The following is a 19,153-nucleotide window of genomic DNA, read 5'->3' as shown; positions in this document are numbered from 1 at the left end:
AACATTTTCATGTTGGCTCTGGCGAAGAACAAAGAGTGTACGGTCTTCATTTGTTTCGTTCTTTTTTTGTTGAACATCTTTAAGCTCAGTTTTTGTAAAAAAGCAAAGATCAAGGTTCCAGTTTTTAAACAATATTCTACCACTGGCATCCAGTTTTATTTATTCTTATTTGTCTTCTTTGTGACCAAAAGATGAACTTCCCTGACTCAGAACGTCTTAATGATCGGAGGAAAAGACAACGTTGCTTTGGACTAAATCTCAACTAATACATTCATGTTAGTCTCTCACCTTTCCATCGGTGCAGAGGTTTAAACTGGAACGGACACCCACGCACAAAGTGGGTGGCTTATAATTTTATTTTTGCAGCCGGTCTTCTTGTTGTGGACTGCTGCATACTGATAAGAAGTTGCTCCATTTCCTTTGCAGCTCCTCAAAGCAAAGTGAACGTCTGCTTTGCTTTCATCATACACACACGCAAGTGAGGATTCTCCAACTGAAGCTTCATCCCGTCTGGATTCACCGCTAACTCTGAAACACCTCCAGACCCAATTATGCCGATAATGTTCACCAATGTGCAGACTGACAGTATGCTGACTGATTAAGGTTCTGTGATGCTGACCTGTGTTTCTGCATTTGTAAGATACTGTTTCCCAACCTGCTTCTTTTCTCTGTGACAACAGACGTGTTGTTCAGGGGCCCCTTTCAAAGCCCGCTGCAGCATGAGAGGACAAAGAGAGAAGCTGCTTATCAGCACAAGAAATGAATCAATTTTCCAGCATCAATCACCTCTCGGCTTCCCAGAACAGCTCCAGCGCTCACAGCAACAGCTGGCCCTTTGTAGCCAACATCTCCCTCACCGTGGTCTGGCCTCACACACACACACACACACACCCACACACCCCACACACACACACACACACACACACACACACACACACACACACACACACACACACACACCAACACACGCGGACAATTATGGGTCATTACCTTAATGGTCATGTTTTTGGATTGTTGCAGGAAGCTGGAGCACCCAGAGAAGAACAAATTAATGCACAGGGTAAACTCCATGCAAAAGGAGTCCAGGTTGGGATTCAAACGCAAAACCTTTTTGCTTCAAGGCAACAGCACATCACCATGCTGAAGAGTCTTTAGCATTAAGATTTTTTTGGACTGTTTTTCTTGTATCTGGATCTGTCATTGCCTTTCCAACGGGTTTGGCTAAAGACCTTCGTTTCTATGTTCAAGGGACTTTCAGACATGTAATTGATGGGCCATCATCAGCCTTAGCTCAAAAACAACCTATTTACTCTTCTAATTTTTATGATTTAACAAAATGTAGTCGAAACCCAACAGCAAACCCAGACTGACTGAAACGACTGAGTGACTACTGGTAGAATATTGTCTACATAGAAATATGACATCCATTTACACACCTTAGAAAATATCAGTAATGTTTGTCAGTAACAGGAATAATTTGCTGAAGTCCTGTCTCATCGGTGTGGAAACGATGCTTTTTCTATAGTTTCAACTTAATTAGGTTTGGAGCTTTAGTCTTAAAATAACCACGTTTTTAACAGAAGTAAATGAGGCAGAAACCACCCAGACGACGGCTAATTGGCACTGGATTTAGTCCATTAACAGAAGGAATATTCCATCCTTCCATGGTTTGATCTACTCTTAGAAAAACATGTGCTGGAAACTTCAAAGAGGACTAATTCCACTTTCCAGACATTATTTATTGAGGCCCTGCTATTTTGTGCCAACCTTGAATGCTTGAGTTTCTCAAACTCTTGGGTTACTCTTAATAAATAGAATACAATTTACATCTAATTTCAAAATCAGATACTCCTCTTTGTCTATCAGTCATGGACTTCGTGAAATAAATCCTTCACATTCTTTTGAGAGTCTAGTTATGCATAACTAAAGCAGTGGATCGGCTCCATAAAAAATATCTAAGACTGTAATGCCATGGCTCTAAACCACCTTAAACCTTTTTGATATCTTATCGAGCTTTACTGATTCACAACACTTTTAATTTCATGCCAATTGCTGCTCCGTCAACTTTACTTTTTTGTTTCAAATGTCTTTTTAAACCACTCTTTGTTCACTGAAGTGACAGTGACGCTCTCAGTGGTTCTTAATGGATTTTATCTCATGGATTTTATTCGTGTTTCTATTTCATCATGTTATTTTTATTCATTTTGTTTAAATTTTATGTGAATGGTTCTGGTGTCATTGATCTCTGTTCGTATTTTTTAGTGTGCGTGCGTGCGTGCGTGCGTGCGTGCGTGTGTGTGTGTGTGCGTGTGTGTGTGTGTGTGTGTGTGTGTGTGTGGGTGTGTGTGTGTGCTCTCAACTGAGCACTGGTTGGCCCTGGGAAAAAAAAATCTTCCTTAAACAGAAACATGTCCTCCAGCTTGAGTACTCAGAGACATGCTGGATCAGTCAAGAGACATCCCACTGCTGCTGAAGTGGAGCTCTTTTATTTGTACCTGTAAATGTTCACTTCTTTACTCTGAGGTTGTTATTCTTACTCATGAGAAATCTCTTTGGATTACAGATCATAGTGTCTCACGTCATAGTTCGGCCTCAAGCCGAGACCCTCACAGCTAAACATAAAGAAAACATCTGCACATGAAACTTCGCTTACAAGACAGTGTGTGTCCTGCAACAAGGCTGAAGGTAACTAGCTACTGTGTGTAATGGGACTTTTGTTTACAGTTTAAAGATCATTACACATGTGATTTTCTTTCACCCAGGTGGGTCACGCCAAAGCCTAAATCTTATTGGTCAGTTTGGTTTGGTTTATTTCACGGCTTGGAGTTTTTCTGTAAGATCAGAGGGTGGCACAAAACTATCACTGCACCTGACCTGCAAGAGCACAACCACCTCTCCAACGCACAAAAATCAGCACAAACCTAAACCGCAAGAGTGGCTGACATTTTTGTTTTTTCAGACGATGCTGAATAATTAAGACATGGAAGTGAAGTCTACCGGTGTGGCTCACGGAAAGAGGAGGGTGTTGATCGCAGGTTCAGGTTCTGATACAAATATCCTGCAGTCGTCTGTGCATAGTTCTGAACTTTAACCGTAGGAAAGAGTTTCATACATAAAGCAACTTATTTTAAATGTTTTCATCATTTCCTTTTTTCGAAAACTCTAAATATAAATAAATGTTATTACCTCAACGTAAAAACATAAAAATGAACATTTGTCGAGGCAGGGCTCCCTAATGACAATGTTTATTTTTAGGGGCATCGGGTGTGTTGGTGACGCCTGGTTTAGCCTCTTCCATCAGGCAGGAGCCTGAAGGAAGAGCATGAAGAGTGTGACCAACAGGCTGAGAAACAGTTTGTAGCTCTATGATTTTGAAGATTTTCCACGAATTTCAATGGGTCTGAAATTTGCAATTATAATGAAATATGTACAAAAGTAAAAAAAAAACATGGTGATGAGAAGGCAGTGCACTAACCTGAGAAAAGAAAGATAATAAAGGCGAATATTTTTGCTTTGCAAGGCATTTCAATGCTTCTCCTATGAAGTGCTGTGGCAGGCCCCAGTAATATCTTTTCTTCTAGTTATACATATCAAAAGAATACAGGTCATGAGAGGGTAGCTTTTTATTTTGGAAAAATCAAACGAGTTGATCTCGTTATCAGTCCACCCAATATTCACAACAAACTCACATCGATCTTGTGTTGATCTGTAAGAGGGAAGTGGAAGCCTGTTGGCCCCTCATTTACCAACACATTCAGCTGAGTCAACCTCCAAAAACTTTGGCCGACATGAAAAAGTTGCATGATTTGATATTGTTAAAATGCGAGTCAGGCACGAGATTCACAACTCCGTATCCTCTCTGGATCCTCATTGTCTCCAATTCATCACCTTCGAAGCGAATGCACATGCAAACACACTATTAGGGTTCCTCTGCCAGCTGCACAGGAGATGCTGCCGCTGCACTTGGCGGGGGAAGAAAATGTTTTCCAATATCCTCCATCTGCCACTGTTGATTTCCATCCGACGCTGAACGTCTCTCACAGCTTGCAAATTGATTTATGCTGCCGTCTTCCTCTGAGTCAGGGAAACACGCCGGAAACACGAGAGCGCCTGAGGGTGAAGGGAGCCGATTCTGGACGCGGCGCAGCATCGTCAAAGAGAGCCGATACTCTGTGGGGCAAATTTGATTGGGGCAATTTTCATCCACGGCTTTCCTGACTTAAGAGGGGGAAGGTTGAGGGCTGTTATTGGCTTTCTGGTTACGATGGCAACCACATAAAGGAGTGCTCTGAGAGTGAAGGAATGAGATAGAAGAGGGTGAGTGTGTGTCTGGTGGAGTTGACAGCAGTGGAGTTAAAATTGCCATTTAGTCCAATGGCCGCCTGCTGTGTTTATACCTTAACAGCAATTTTCTGACAACTTTAAGTGGCGTTCCTCAGAGTCAGTGTAAAAATGTGAAGGAGAAGGCAGTGGGGAAAACTGTTTGTACAGCACAAGTCAACAAGTCTTTACTTCAGAGCTTTAAATCATAGGAAACTCAGATTTAGCCGATGTTATCCACTCAATGTTTCCAGTGACTGGCTTCTGGAAAAACAGTTTTCTCCATATTCATTGCCACTCCTGGTGACAATAGATGTGCAAGATGCCTTAAAATTAAAGTGGCTTACATTACAGCAGCGGAATCGCCCACTGGACATTTGAAAAACAAATTTTCATTTGGACAACGTTTTTTCTGAGAGCTGAAAATAATCCCTCACCGATCTGATACAACAGCTTTGATCTTCAGCAGTCTTGTTTCCTGCCGTCTTACTTACATCTAAGTGCTCAAAGGAAGCTCTAAGTAGCGCACCGCTGTTTGAGTCAAGCTACAAAATTATACTGTGAATCACAGGCACAGTGATTGTTGTATTGATTATCAAGAAAGTCCAACTTGATTGGCCTGTTAGGAGGTGACAGGTACAAAGCCCACGGTACAGCTGGCTGATTGTCTGTTATTACAAGCCTTTGCTTTCCTTAAAGTGTCTCCTTAGTGTTGAAATACTAAAGTCTACACTGTATACATATAAATAGTGTGGAAAGCTTTGTGAAATGGGTCTCCATGACCGTTCTGCATCTAAACCTCACACCATCAACTCCAATGCATGTAAGAAATGATTAGACTCCAGAACAGACAATGTGTGTTATCAACAGTCACACAACATGCTTTTCTATCACTCTGCATTTGGTAGTTTCCTAGAGGACAGCATTAGAATTAGACTGAAGACTGTGAGCCATTACCTCTCATCCAACACCAGTGTCTGACCTCACAAATAGACTAATGGGATTAGGGTTGAAAAAAAATCTCATCCTTGAAGTCCTTGAAAATCCAAAACAGCTGAAGTTGTTATAGATTACAAATGGTGGTTCAACATTATAGTAAACTTTACGGATTAAAAATGGGATATCACTAAAATTCATGTACTCTTCGAAAAACAATGTAGTTGGTCTTTAAAGTTTATAAGGCAACAAAATATATTTTTGTAATCTATAGGGTTGGATGTTAAATAAGGGATTATTTTCTTCAGCAGTGAAACATTTGCACCGCAAGACTGTTAATCGATTCTTCAGATACCTTTGATTTAGAGTGCTTAAAAACAAAACTGAACATCATTCAGAAGCAAAATCAATAAATTTTGTTTTGCAACATATGTGCTTCCATCAAGTTGCAGAGCTAGATAATTAATGTTGTATTATGGTCTCTTTCAAAATCTCTGAAAAACACATTTTAACAATAAAGCACTCTCATGTTTCTTATAAAGCAGGCTTTAAAGCATGTTGCTTCTTTTATCTACCAAAGCAACCTTAAAGTTTTGAAAAGATTCATCAGTGAAGTTTATGAAGTGGTCATTAAAAATAAAGAACAGGAAATGCCACTTTTGATGATTGCAAGTGTTGATTTTGATCACTGAATCCAAAATGATCATAGCTTACTATTTCATTTCATGAAAAAAAGCCTAAACCTTATGACAGCAAATGAAAGGAGCAATTTTAAACAGCCATTAGACCCTGCAGACGATGAGAGAGCTATTTTTCTCTTCAGTCTCTCGTCATTCTACGATAATCTTGAGAGAAGCGCTGTACTGTTTGTTCTCTCTCTGAGCAACAAATTATTCATCTCTTTCATCAAAGTGACAAGATCCTGACATGGTGTCCTCATCAATAAACACAGCTGACACAGTTTCGACTCTGTAACTCCCGCTTCATCTCCTGCCTCTTTCAGCGTGTCGCTCTTTAAAGATGCATCTCCTACCTGTCAAACCAACACTGGTAAAAATAAGCGTCACGCGTGGCTCTTTGATTGACACTGAAAACGTCCACAGAGCCCCACAGGCTGAGACAGGAGGGTTGATTTTGAGTCCATGTAATTCGACCACACCACAATAGATGTGAAATTAAACGTGCTGTGCTGGTGTGTAATGCTCAGACATCCATACGTACAACTTCAGAAGAATAAGTTTTGGAGAGAAGTCTTCAAATGGAGAACATTTAAGCCAATGGCCAAAATGTCCAGGTCTAAACAATCTTAGCCTGACTGCACGATGTGAAATGGCCGGGCAAGTTTACATGTAAAAACAACCATTCATGCATAAAATATTGCAAAGTGTTTATAGGTCATCAGAGACAGAAAAAATGAACAAAGCCCAGCATTAATCATAATAAAAACCTTCAAAAATGCTGAAAAGTCACAAGGGAACCAATAGCAGCTTGTGGTTGCAGACGAGATGCCTCTACAGTGAGACAGTGGCTGTGCAAGCTTATTGTTCATGAGACGTGAGCAAAAGAAGTGATTATTTTGGACACTGTGGCTATTACTGGATTTTAGCCATGGTCAGTTTCTGCTGTAACAGCACAAACACAACCAAACCAAGAAGGAGGAGAGTGGTTGGTCTGTTGTGTGGATTGTGATAATTTAATGTATAACACAGGAGTATATTCTCTTTAATTGGCGATGTTCACCACATATTTTACATAGTGTGACTCTATATTTGAATCCCACCCCACGCCCTTTGCGTTTTACACGACACTGTCAGCTTCATTGATGATCAATGAATCAAGTGCAGGGATTTATTTGAGTGCACCAGTTTCGGTAAAACAACAACAAATACAAACACATCAGTCAACATGAAAAGTTACGCTTGCATTATTTTTATGTCCTTTTGTAATCCAGAGAAACGGAATGAAGTGAGAGGATTATCTGCAGACTCAGCAGGCGGACGTTTCTAAAACGCTGGCACTTCTGCAAACCAAACCCCGATTGGCCACTTCTACTTCCTGTGCTTTTCTTTCTGCTCACTGCTAAAATGCAGAGGAACGTTAAATGATGGAAGTGCAATCTTCGGTCCTCAAGCTGATTATCAGAATTATATTTTTACGGGTGTTAATTTGTATCATGTAGCCTACATGAACAAATTAATTTTTTAGATAAGAGTGAGTCAAAGGAAAAGAAGAGAAACCAGAGTATGTCTTCTCTGAGACGCTGAATGAGTTGAGTTGTAGAGAAAAAAAAACATAAAATGGTGATTTAAAAAAAATTACATTCTAGAAATCAACAATTTAGATTTTTTTAAATGATTTTGTTGAGGGACGCTATTAGCCTTTCACGATAGCAAAACACTTAATGTTTCAACAGTGGAGCAAAGATTGTGGTGAAATAAGGGCACTTACTACAAAATCAACACTTAATAGCTTTTTTTTTGTTTTTTTTTTAAGAAAGGCAGTCGTAATGTTTGTTGTGTTGACTGAAAGTTTATTTCTAAAACATAGATGCCAAAGTGGTCAGTGGTTTTAAAGATTTTATGCAGCATGAAAGTCACTGAGTATTGGCCAATGGGCCAAAACTGTGTTTTTCTCACTACGCCTTTTCTTATTGTCGGGAAATTTGAAACATTCCTTATGGACAAATGAGACAACACTGGATTTTCAGGCAACTTACACGAGCAAAATTAAGGTTTCCAAAAAAAGAGAGAGTTACATTTGCTGTTCTCGGGTTGCTACTGGCACAGGTGGGCTTGAGTCTGCGCTGGGTTGAATGAAATATCAAGGCATATGAAGTGAAACCTGCTCCCATTTGTCAGAAAGCATGGTCTCAATCTAAGGTCAGGGGCACTCCAACGAGATAATGACCCAAAACAAATGCTAAAAATGTAACTTGCTCTTCAAAAGTGGGTTTCTATGAGATTTGATCCATAAAAGGAGCAGAAATGTGGAGTGGAAAGAAGTGACCTTCAAAACCTGAGACGGCTTGAGAAGTTAACTTATTGTAAGGCAAAAAAAATACCTGCTGCAGAAACTAATGGAAATCACTCATCTGCTGAGATGGCTTTGAAAAGTTGAACAAGAAAATAAGTTCAGGATAACATCCTTCATCTGCAGGCCAGGTTAGACCAAATCATTTTTGAATGGCAATTTTACTGTTATTTCTTTATTTTCTTTTAATTACTTATTTTCAGTTTCACCTTATTTCAGTAACCAAATGCAATGTTTCTCTTTTACAAAAAAAAATGTATGTAAATAGCTGATTTTAAAACTTTTAAGTCATGGTTATCAAATAGATAACTGGTAGCAGATGTGATGTTTGCTCTAGTTTCTACAGAATTCATCTTTTCTTGTAAATAAACATCAGATGTAAAAAATAAATAAATAAATATCCAAGACATCCTCTCCTCTTGCTTGCAATAATAATTGTTGACTCGCGAAAATGCAAATGAATGCTTCAGATGTTGTGGGACAAGTTATGAGACTGAATTGATTTCGGGTCAACAGTGAGTCTGGCTCCTCTGTGAGCAACAACTTCGAGACAATAACGTCGTAAAGACACATCTGCAAACACACAGGGAGAAACGCTGCGGTAAATTAATGTCGAAAGTTTTGTGTGTGACTCAACGAACCGTGTGCAATATGCTCCTGTTTGCTCAGGCCATAAAGCTTGGATGGGTGGGAGAACACAAGCAGGCTCCATGCAGCACCAGTGGAAGAAAAACAACAACAACAACAACAACAAAGCAAAACGGAGCAGGACGGGGGTTTAAATCGACCCTGTTGCGCTCCAGCATCTTTCCCGATCACTTTTAAAATGAAACTAAACGGGTCTGAGGAGCTTTAGTGCTTCATCGTGACCGTCCCTCAAAGGACTGTTTTCAAACAACAGTGCAGTTTAAAGGTTTGACTTTTACCAGAGTGACTCAATTTCCTGTGGAGGTGAAATCAGCGGCAGGTTGCCCACGCCGCAGAGAGCAGCGCTTGTTGTCCGGATTAATCAACTCTGATAAGAGAGCTGGAATAAAACCGCGCGCGTGTGCGCATGCGTGTGCGCACGCGCGCGTGTGCGCATGCGTGTGCGCACGCGCGCGCGTTGTGGATTCGATGGCATACCTTGAGGTTGTCATGGTGACTGCCAGGCAGCGGACACCTGTGAATTACCATTAGTGCTGCAGAGCCAGGATCTTAATTAGAAACGCAAAGGAAAGAGCAGGACAGCCGAGCAAATCAGCGTGTTATCCCGGCTTTTTATCAACGCGCTGCCGCCATAAAATTTACCTTCAAATGAACAGGTGTCCGATCCAGAGACTACAAGATGTATGATTAGTTTATCACCACACAAACCCTGAGGGAAGGGGGGGGTGAAGAAGGGTAATCCTGCTGAATAATAATAAAAAAAAAATCACATATTGATCATTCAGTTTTACTCTTTGTGCTCAAACTTATCAACGTCTCTGATCGGAAAAGATCATTCCAGCGAATGGACTTCCATTTCTCACTCATGCGATGCGCCGCTGCTTCTTCTGAAGACATCTCTGGACTCAAATATCCTGAATCAATACCTTGTGGGGACAAGTTGAGTGAAATGGATTCCTCTTTCCATTGTTCAAGGCACACAACAAGCTACCTGCGTCGTAATAAAAAAGGTCGACCATTACCATGCCTCTCAGCAAGCATCTAGCTGTGAGACTAATGTGCAAAGAGTGCCAGGAGCCTCTGCTATCTGTCACGTTGGCTGAAGCAGAGGATGGATTATTCAGTCCTGTAACCTGCACTAAAAGAGTGGAATTAAAGACCATGCAATTTTCTGCATTTTGAATCAACATCGTTGTCTTTATGACCATATACTTGGGGAAAAAACTGAATTTGCAGATTTGATGTGATCAGACAGGTAGAAAGGTGCGCCCATGGCTTTGGCACTGCTTTCAAATGAGCGAGTCAGATAGCGGGCTTTAATTATACCACACAAATATGTCTGGACAGTTTTAATATAAGAAAATTTGTAATAAAAGTAATAAAAGAAAAAATTGCAGACGAGCCCAGAGTCTGACCCAGGGGCCAAAGCTTGAATAAATTTAACTTCCATCTCTTAATGTGCTGTTTATGATCAACTGAGCTAAATGCACATTACGTCAGATTGTACTGAACCACCAAAATAGAGCCAGAGAAGCAAAGTTGACCACAAAGTGTTACCAAACCAATTCGACTGGTGTAAAATAAGAAGAATTGTTATTTTGTTGTAAACTTTCTGCTGGTGGTTCCATCTGCCAAATGTCACAACAAGGAGACTACACTGACCCTTTAGCTCCAACAGCTGTTGAATCTAATGTTCCTGCAGAACACAACATGCTGTTCTTTAAGACCACAACGCCTCTTGTCTGGATAATCAGTCCTTACACCCTGAACTAAAAATCTCTGATGCTCAGAGCTTAATACAGGTCCACTAACTGGAACACCTTGCTTACCCAGATACAAAAATGACACGCTTGCTCTATCCGTACCACTAATGTCAAGGTGAGGTCTTGCACAACTCCTTTTTTTTTGTTCTTCCATTCAACTTACATTTCCAACATTTATGTTGGTCGAATAGCGAGTCTTGAAGAAAGCTTCTCTCTCCACCTGTGCAGAGATGATTCCATCTCAGACATTTTAATAATCTGTCGTTTCTTTTAATTGGACTCCCGAGTCACTCAGCCGGTTCCTAAAGCTAAAGCTGGCTGCCTGCTATTCATCTTACTCAGGATGAAACAACATTTTCTTCGTGCTGAAGAGTTATTGTCTGTTTTACAGATTCCCTCTCATCATTTCTGTTTCACCATCTCAGATAAGATGGTGATTAATTCCTTTATTTCATTGTCCTGCCATCACATATGCCTGTCCTATGGCTTTACCAACTTTGGCAACACTTTATTTGAAGCGGCGTGCATAAGACTGACGTGTCATAAATGTGACATAACCACATGGAGGAGTCTTTAGGAATGTCTATGACTGTCGTCATTCAGTAAATAATGACACTTTTAATGCAAAGTTGCACAAAAACTTTGCGTCAAAAGTTCATTAACAGTTTCATTATTATGACACTTCATGACAACAGTCAGAGACATTCATAAACACTCCTTCGTGTTCATAGCTGTCAATGTTTATGACAGGGTTATATCAGTTTTATGTTCAAATACAGTGATTTTCCTCACTTTTTGAAAAGCAATCGATGACTGAAAGTATGAAGAGATGAGTGATCAAGAATATAAATACTTATAAATAGATAAGTATTTTTCTTCTACTAATAAATCATGCACCATAATCATTGTTAACTATGTCATTTCAATCAGCGTAGGCTTTCAGGAACCTTCTCAAATTCATTGTTTTCTGTAGTGATGTCCAAAGCAGCAGAAGGTGAGTTGGTGTTTGTAGTCAGCATTTAAAATCATTCCAGCTTTCCTACTGTGATTATACCTCATAAAAAAAAAAATTTAAAAAAATCACTGCACATGCAGAAGGACATGAGAATCAAAGATCTTGAGAGTTTTCTGGTTTAACATTTTCTCATTATTACCTTATTAATTACTTTGTGTTGCAGGAAATGTCAGATCAGTGCTGCTCTCTCTTCTAATGAGCAAGTAAAGGAGGGTTTTCAAATTGACACGAAAGCTCCTGCAGAGAAGGTGTTCATGGAAACTCTGGAGGGTGAATATTAAGACAGTCTGTGCTCCTGACTGAGTGGATCGCTGTGTTTTTCATTCTGCCTGAAGATGCAAAGAACAGTTCAATCTTAAAAGCAGGTCCAATTAAAGGGGCCATGTAAATGGGAAATCCTTAAAAGCCAATAAATCTTGCAGGATAATTATAGTCATGTTAGGAATTTGCTGCCCAGATACAGTATTTTGACTGAGTCATGGGTTTGTTTTGCATTTTAAAACAACCTATAAGATACACAAGGTGGACATTGTCTTTGGAAACACTGCTGAAGTTCCACATAATGTGGAATTGTTTTGTTTCCATATTTGTTTAAATCCCACACACAACCAGGCTTCACATGCTTTAACTTCACATTTCCTTAACATCATTTGTCCTATGATTTTACATTAAGAGAGAAGACTGATTATTAAGAGAGAAGACTGATTATTAAATGCAAGTTAAACTTTAAATCGAACAACACCGGGAATAATGTGCCTAAATGTGAAAAGCTTAGTCAGCCATCAGCTGCAGTGTTGAAACATTGTCACGGCTGCTGGATGCAGAAAAGATACAAACTTGAGCAAAACCAGTTTCCCAATCCCAAGGTGGTGACAGCATGAAGTAGAACGTATTTATTTAGAGTCCAATATTTGCTGTTACTGGTCTGTCTGGTTTGGCCGGGCGGTAGAACACAACACACATCCTGGTGTGTGTTGTGTTCACACCAGGATCGAAACCGGACAAAGCTGCAATATTTGATCACAGAAATAAGAGACACAAACATGAATCATTCTCCAAACACTCGGACGTCACTAACTAAATATGCACCATGTAAACTCACACTCGGATCATTAGTTTAATGATTTCATGCTGACAGAACTAAAATAACCGGGGTTCTCGCCGGCCTCGGAGGCTGGGAAATGCAAAAATAATATTCTGCTGGTGATGATCTTCTTGAACCTAGCTGAATTATTTCTTTCTTATGATATCACATTTAGCTTTGGTTTCTCTTTTCCTTTTATTTGTGAAGAATCCAGCAATTGACAGATGGTGTACTTTTTAATTTAACACAACAGCTCTGTAGCAGCATGCTGCCTTCAGATGTGACACTTTTAACAAATACTTTCCACCCAAAACAATTCAGCTTCCCTAATTCCAGCTTGCACTGAGTGTTTTATTAGCACAGTGATGCCCTGAGAGAATCTATCATGTTGTAATCTAGAGCGTTAAATCCTTTATAGAAATATTTTGTAACTCTGCTTATTACTCGTGATTGTGTCATAGTTTTAAGGAATGAGTTTGAAAACTGACGATCATTTAAACAGGACCCTATAGACTGCTGTAAACTGGACCAAAGATTAGGAAACACTGAAGCTTTCAGATCCTGGCAAGCGACCTCTCTACCAAAAATATCCTTTTTCTATAATTAAAGACAAACTTTAGCTTGGTTAAAATTGGGGATATGAAAAAAAAGATTAATAAACATTCTGTGTGCCATTATTAATAACTTTTGAATAGAGAAAATAACATCTACACTGCTCTCCATGGACTCAGTTTGGTTTGCAGTACTTTTTTTTAACAAGAAAATCTGTGCTTGTAAGACAAATTTAATGTCATCATCATTTGCATTGCTGTTATTTTCTTGTTTTTTTTTTATAAGTTACTGGCATTTGCTCCTCATTACATCTTAAACTCCACTCATAAATTTTTATTTCTTATTTTGATCCACCGAAACTGTCTACAGCACACAATGGCTGCTTGATTCAGCGTTGCATCTTGCCATCATTACCATAATGGCAAGCTACATATCAATCCCTGCAGGGGTTGATGTGCAGCTTTCTTTCTTTGAACCTTGCTGAAGGCAACTAAGAGAAGATGATTACATGTTGACAACATTGAACTCCAATGTTGTGAGCATGATTACTGCGACAAAGACTCTAATGGAGCTGTGAATGCATCTGTTAGTGCATGTCCAGTATTTCCCTGTCATTGCTATTCATGCACGTAACATGTTTATGACATTGGTCTGTATAAAAAGGAAAAGAAAATCTGTTTTTGTTCTGAAATCAAGTGTGAGCTGACGCTAAACACTCAAAAGAACAAAAAAAAAGTCTCATGTGTTGATAATTGTTTGCATTTGTTTATATCATCCGCCATGACAAAGAAACAAAGGCTGAATGAAGCAGCTAAAACCCTCACCAGACTTTTTTTTTTTTTTTACCGCCTGCATGTTTTTATTCAAGTTGTTGTATAGTGAAAGACATAGCAGGGAAGAGGTTGATCTCATTGTAGCAAAACAACAACTTAATTGTTGACATGTTGTTGGTTTTCATAGTTTGAATAATCCACTCCTGCTGCATTTCTTTGCTGAAGCAGAGTTTCCCATCACATTTTATGAATTTGTGGGTATAAATAGGAGATTGCTCAGTACTTAATGTTCCTCTGATCGTCTAATCTGAGGATTAAAGTTCAATGCTTTACACAGACAGATGCTTATAAGGAAGAGGATAGGCTTGGGTAAATGGTTAGAAGTCAGGAGAACTGCTGATCTAGAATAAATCATATTATTAATTTCTTAATACTTAGACTTATTTCTATACCCAAAGATTCCACAAATACGATCAGTTATTAAGACAGGTTGAAAACGGATAAAATGCCCATAATAATGTGTCTGTGTGTACTGAGCTAAATTTGAGTGGTGGCACTCTGAAAACAACGAGTGGCTTTGTTGACAGAGGAAGTGCTCACTATGTGGCCGAGTCACAGATTGGAAATAAACAGGCCTGTGATGGCAATATCAGATTTTGGAACAAGACACATTATTTGACTTCTACAACTCCATTCTATTTTCATTTTGCGTTGGCCATCACCTGGTTTTGGACTCATATTCAGGTTTAGTAAGAAAAGAAAATAGTTCTATTTTGCTGTTTTTTCTTTTAGTAATTTAATTGCACCAATAACATTCTTCTAATTATCTTGTCATTAGGTTGAAAACAATGTGCTTATATTTTGCCAATATTAAAATCCCATGAAAGAGTTGCATCCATCTCTTTTTGCTAAAAATCTTTGTTTTTCTGTATATTAAAACTTAAAAATAGAAATAAAATTTAGATTTTTAAAAAAAGTAAATTTACTATAGGATACAAGAAATTTGACATTTTTCAATCAATAATTTAAAAAATGTCTTGCAAAGGTCACGTAACTCTTGTGGCTCTAAATGAGTTTTATTTAGCTGGACTAAATGTTACAAATACGATAATGAGACACTATTATGTAATGTGGCCTCACGCATTTTTCCTCTAAGTTCCGGTATTTGTGTGTGACCAACACCTCGTGCAAAACGAACTGTCCATCAGGTGGTCATGTCTTGCTGCGGTTGCATCATCCTCTTGGATCTAAACATTCATCAGAGGGTTTTGTTTCAGAAAAGTCTTCTAAATGCTGCATAATTTAACTCAGACTGAAATTCTTCACGTCGCAAAGACATCAGAGATTGTACGATAAGGAGCAGCGTAGCTTAGATATTTGAAATTTGATTTATGCCTTGTGTGATGGTGCTGCTGGATTTACAGTTTCTTTGCTTCTCCAAACAGTGTGAAAACCCAAAAATGCTGTTCCAGCATCTATACACCATAGTTGCATGCCCGTCAGTGTCTCAGGCTTTACTCTCTTTGCTACGAAACCAACTACTCTAGGTTTCTACTAAAGTTTTCTTTTTTTTTTTTCTTACCACACAGTGGGCACCCGTCAAAAGGCTGGAAGAAAACTCCCCCCCTCCCCTGTGTTATTTGCAGCTCCAGACAATATAGGAGTAAATTATGGTCTCTGCTTTGTGAATGTTCTTTAAGTGTACATGTCATGGTAACTTCACAGGACGTAGACGGAGCACTTTCTCTTTAATGCTCTGCATCTTGAGCCTTTTGCAGAGGATAATAATCGCTGAGTGAGGAGAGATCACAAGGGAGAAGAGTTTTATTGATCCAATGCACATGGCAGAGGACACTTGTTCCTTCTGTACTTATGCTGTTTACTTCTGTTTCTGTTGAAAAATTAAAACATTTAAACAAATTTGATTGTCATAACATTAAAATACTCACGAGATCAGCAATGTTTTTGCACAACATTTAAGAGTGTAGAGCTGGATTGCGATTTGCAGAAATCTTCACCTTGTTGACGTCAAGCTGTTTTGAGACTTTCAGCAGGAAAATGAGCAGATCTCTTGGCATGAGGGCGTTCACAGATTCCAACCGGGCTGAGAGCAAAGCAGCTTAAACCTATTGATTGGTCACAGAGCTGTGAGAGGTGCAGATAAGAGTCCGACCTCCAGCTGCACTTGGGGATTGAACATGATTGAGATGATAGCAACGGTCTGAGCTCGCTGTGTCTAATTTCTTTTTTCATTATATTGTTTTATTACCCTCGGCGGCCTGGCAGTGCCTCTTACGCGTTTCGATGCACATTTATTTTTCAGACGCACAGGTGAAAGATTCAAGGAATTGCTTTTGCGAAATTAATCAACGACTCTGACTCAAATGTGTCTGCATGTTTGTTCCAGCCAGGCTTCAGTGGTTTGTTGTTTACTGCTCTGATTATTTATTTTTTCTGCGGTTCCTCCGTTAAGTTTCCTGATCAGACTGATGAAGACCAAACGGACGGAAAGCCATCAGAGAAAGACAAATACAAGAAAACCTAATTAATCCAGCAACAGCCTGTGAATCACACAGTTTGGGCCAAACAAGAATGTCTTCATAAAAACTGGCAAGCATAAAAAAGTGAATGTGTGTACAGCTAAATTATTTACTTTTTTCAGATGACGCTGGATCAAGTTTATTCTTCTCTAGTACACAAATAGTCGTGTAAAAAAGTTTGGATCATGTTCTGCAGAATGTTTTGCAATCCAAAAAAATTCTTCTGTGATATTTTGATGTAAATCTTATGAAATGTCTAAATGAATATTTAGTCAAGCTAATATACTCTCAGAAGCTATTGCATATTTTGACTATTTCGTACTGTTGAATTTGTTTATTTGAGCACATGACAGGCGACGTTTGTGACTTTTTTTTAGTTGAGAATGATTTGGAATATTTTGGGCTAATTGTGCATTTAATCAATCAGGTATTGTTTACTATTGTAGCGGCAGCTTTTTAATTGCGCATGATGTGCTTCAGTTCCTCACAATCCTCTTCGAAAAATATTTTGACTAAAGTTTTGACATAATGTCACAATTTTACGTTTTTGAAATGATGTCATTTCAAAAACTTATGTCAGTTTTTGAAATGACATAATTAGTCAATTTGGAGCAAAACATTTACATGTTTGAAATCACAATATGCTATGAAACAGTTTTCACTCAGCCTGGATCCCACGAATCAATTGAAAAAGAAAGTTTGCGACCATCTCTGGCAGAAACACCAGGATTATGGCCTTTGTGTTTTTAATACTTTGCTTCCCCCATTTTCTAAACCACTTAGTCAAACTGTTCATTTCTCCTCTCTAGACTCATCTTGTCATTTGGAACAAATTGAGGAGAATGATGAGAGGATTGGCTTTAAATCTGATTGTGTTTTTCACCTTAAGGCAAGGGACCAAAAGCTCCTATAAAGCAGACAGAATGGGGAGAAATGGTTTCTTTTGAAACCTTCGCTGATAGGTCTTTTTTAGGGGAGACATTTCATCACAGCGGTGCAGTATTTTGGGTTTTTTTTTCAGCTCTTTAAATCTGATGCATAGTATGCAGCACCATCCATAATCATAAGCGATATTAATAAAGATGAGTCAAAGAAAGGCTGCAGCAGCTGGGCAGCACAACTAATGAGCTGCGATTCCTTTTTGATTTTTCGTTTTTAAAATAATAAAAAAATGCCTTCTGAAAGCAGCTCCTGGAAATATTTTTATGATGTCCAATAAGCACATTTAAAAGGTCGCACTGCAGAAGCTTCGCAGAACTAAATCAAGTCTAAAATTTAGATGAAGGTTGTATTTGTTGTCTCTATCAGTTCAAACTTGATGATCACAGATGGTTTTATCCTTTCCTGCTGTTTTTTTACTTTAATAGTAGCTGGGAAAATGGAAGATTGAAGGTTGCATTAATGAGGCAGTGAATGAATACAAAGCTTTGTTTTCTCTTCTACCTGCTTTGCAGGACATATAAATATATTTTTCGGATGTTTTTCCGTTGCTCTTTCCTCTCTCTGTTGAAACCCTCGGGTTCCACTGGGTGCAGGTCTCTAAATTCACACCTGGCCATGCCTTTGTTCTGTCCTCTGCATGATTTTACACCATGCAGCGAATACAAATTTTCAGGAAATTCACACGTCACAGTCACCTTGGTTGTTGTGGAGCAAGAGATTCAGTGTGTTTTTCCGAGAAGAAGGAAAAACAGAATGTCACACTTTGTTTAAAACATGTAAATATGCAGAACTGGCTAACTTGTGAAAGTTAGGCGGTTCTGAAAACAGCTAGCTCTTTGGTTAGGTGGTCGTCTTCCAGTGGAAAGGTCAAGCAATTTTCCCTCAGGCACAAAGACGCCCATCTTTTAACTTTTAAAATTTGTATTTGTCGCCTGACTGACAATTTAAACAGCTCCGTGTTGTACATGGATTATTTTTTGTCCTGTATGTCTCTGTGTGGTGCCCAGGTTGTACTTTGCCTCTCACCCAATGACTGCACCAACCATCCTGCAACCCTGCAAGGAAAAGGAGGAATAGACGATAGACGGATGTAACATAGTCTCTGAAAAAGATATGACGGCCAAATCAGATAATCCCATAGAATCAGCAGGGCTTTAACTTTGAAGGGCTGAGGGACAATTAGCCTGAAGGAGAAAGCATAATAACATTATGCAAAAAAAAACAAAGGTAGACTGGAAATTTTACGTGCATGTATTTGGGGAGTCCTGTTTAGCCCACATTTATTTAAAGAGCAAAAATGTTGACATTTTAATCCAATAATTTCCCTTAATATGTCTCTTTCTTTAATATGTTGCAACTCTTCCTTAAAGCCTGCAGTCATTATTTTCAAATGATATTCACTTGTTATTCTCCCAACTCCACAACCATTGGCTAATTTATTATCTCCACATAGCAAGATAAGGAAGAGCTGATACTTTAAAGTCAGAATAACGACAGCTGGGACTATCACACACATGCACTTATATGCATCCTGATCCCAAATGCTGCCA

Source organism: Poeciliopsis prolifica, unplaced genomic scaffold (assembly GCF_027474105.1).
Source record: "Poeciliopsis prolifica strain line A6 unplaced genomic scaffold, Auburn_PproV2 SCAFFOLD002, whole genome shotgun sequence".
NCBI lineage: Eukaryota > Metazoa > Chordata > Actinopteri > Cyprinodontiformes > Poeciliidae > Poeciliopsis > Poeciliopsis prolifica.
This window is presented reverse-complemented; position numbering follows the sequence as displayed.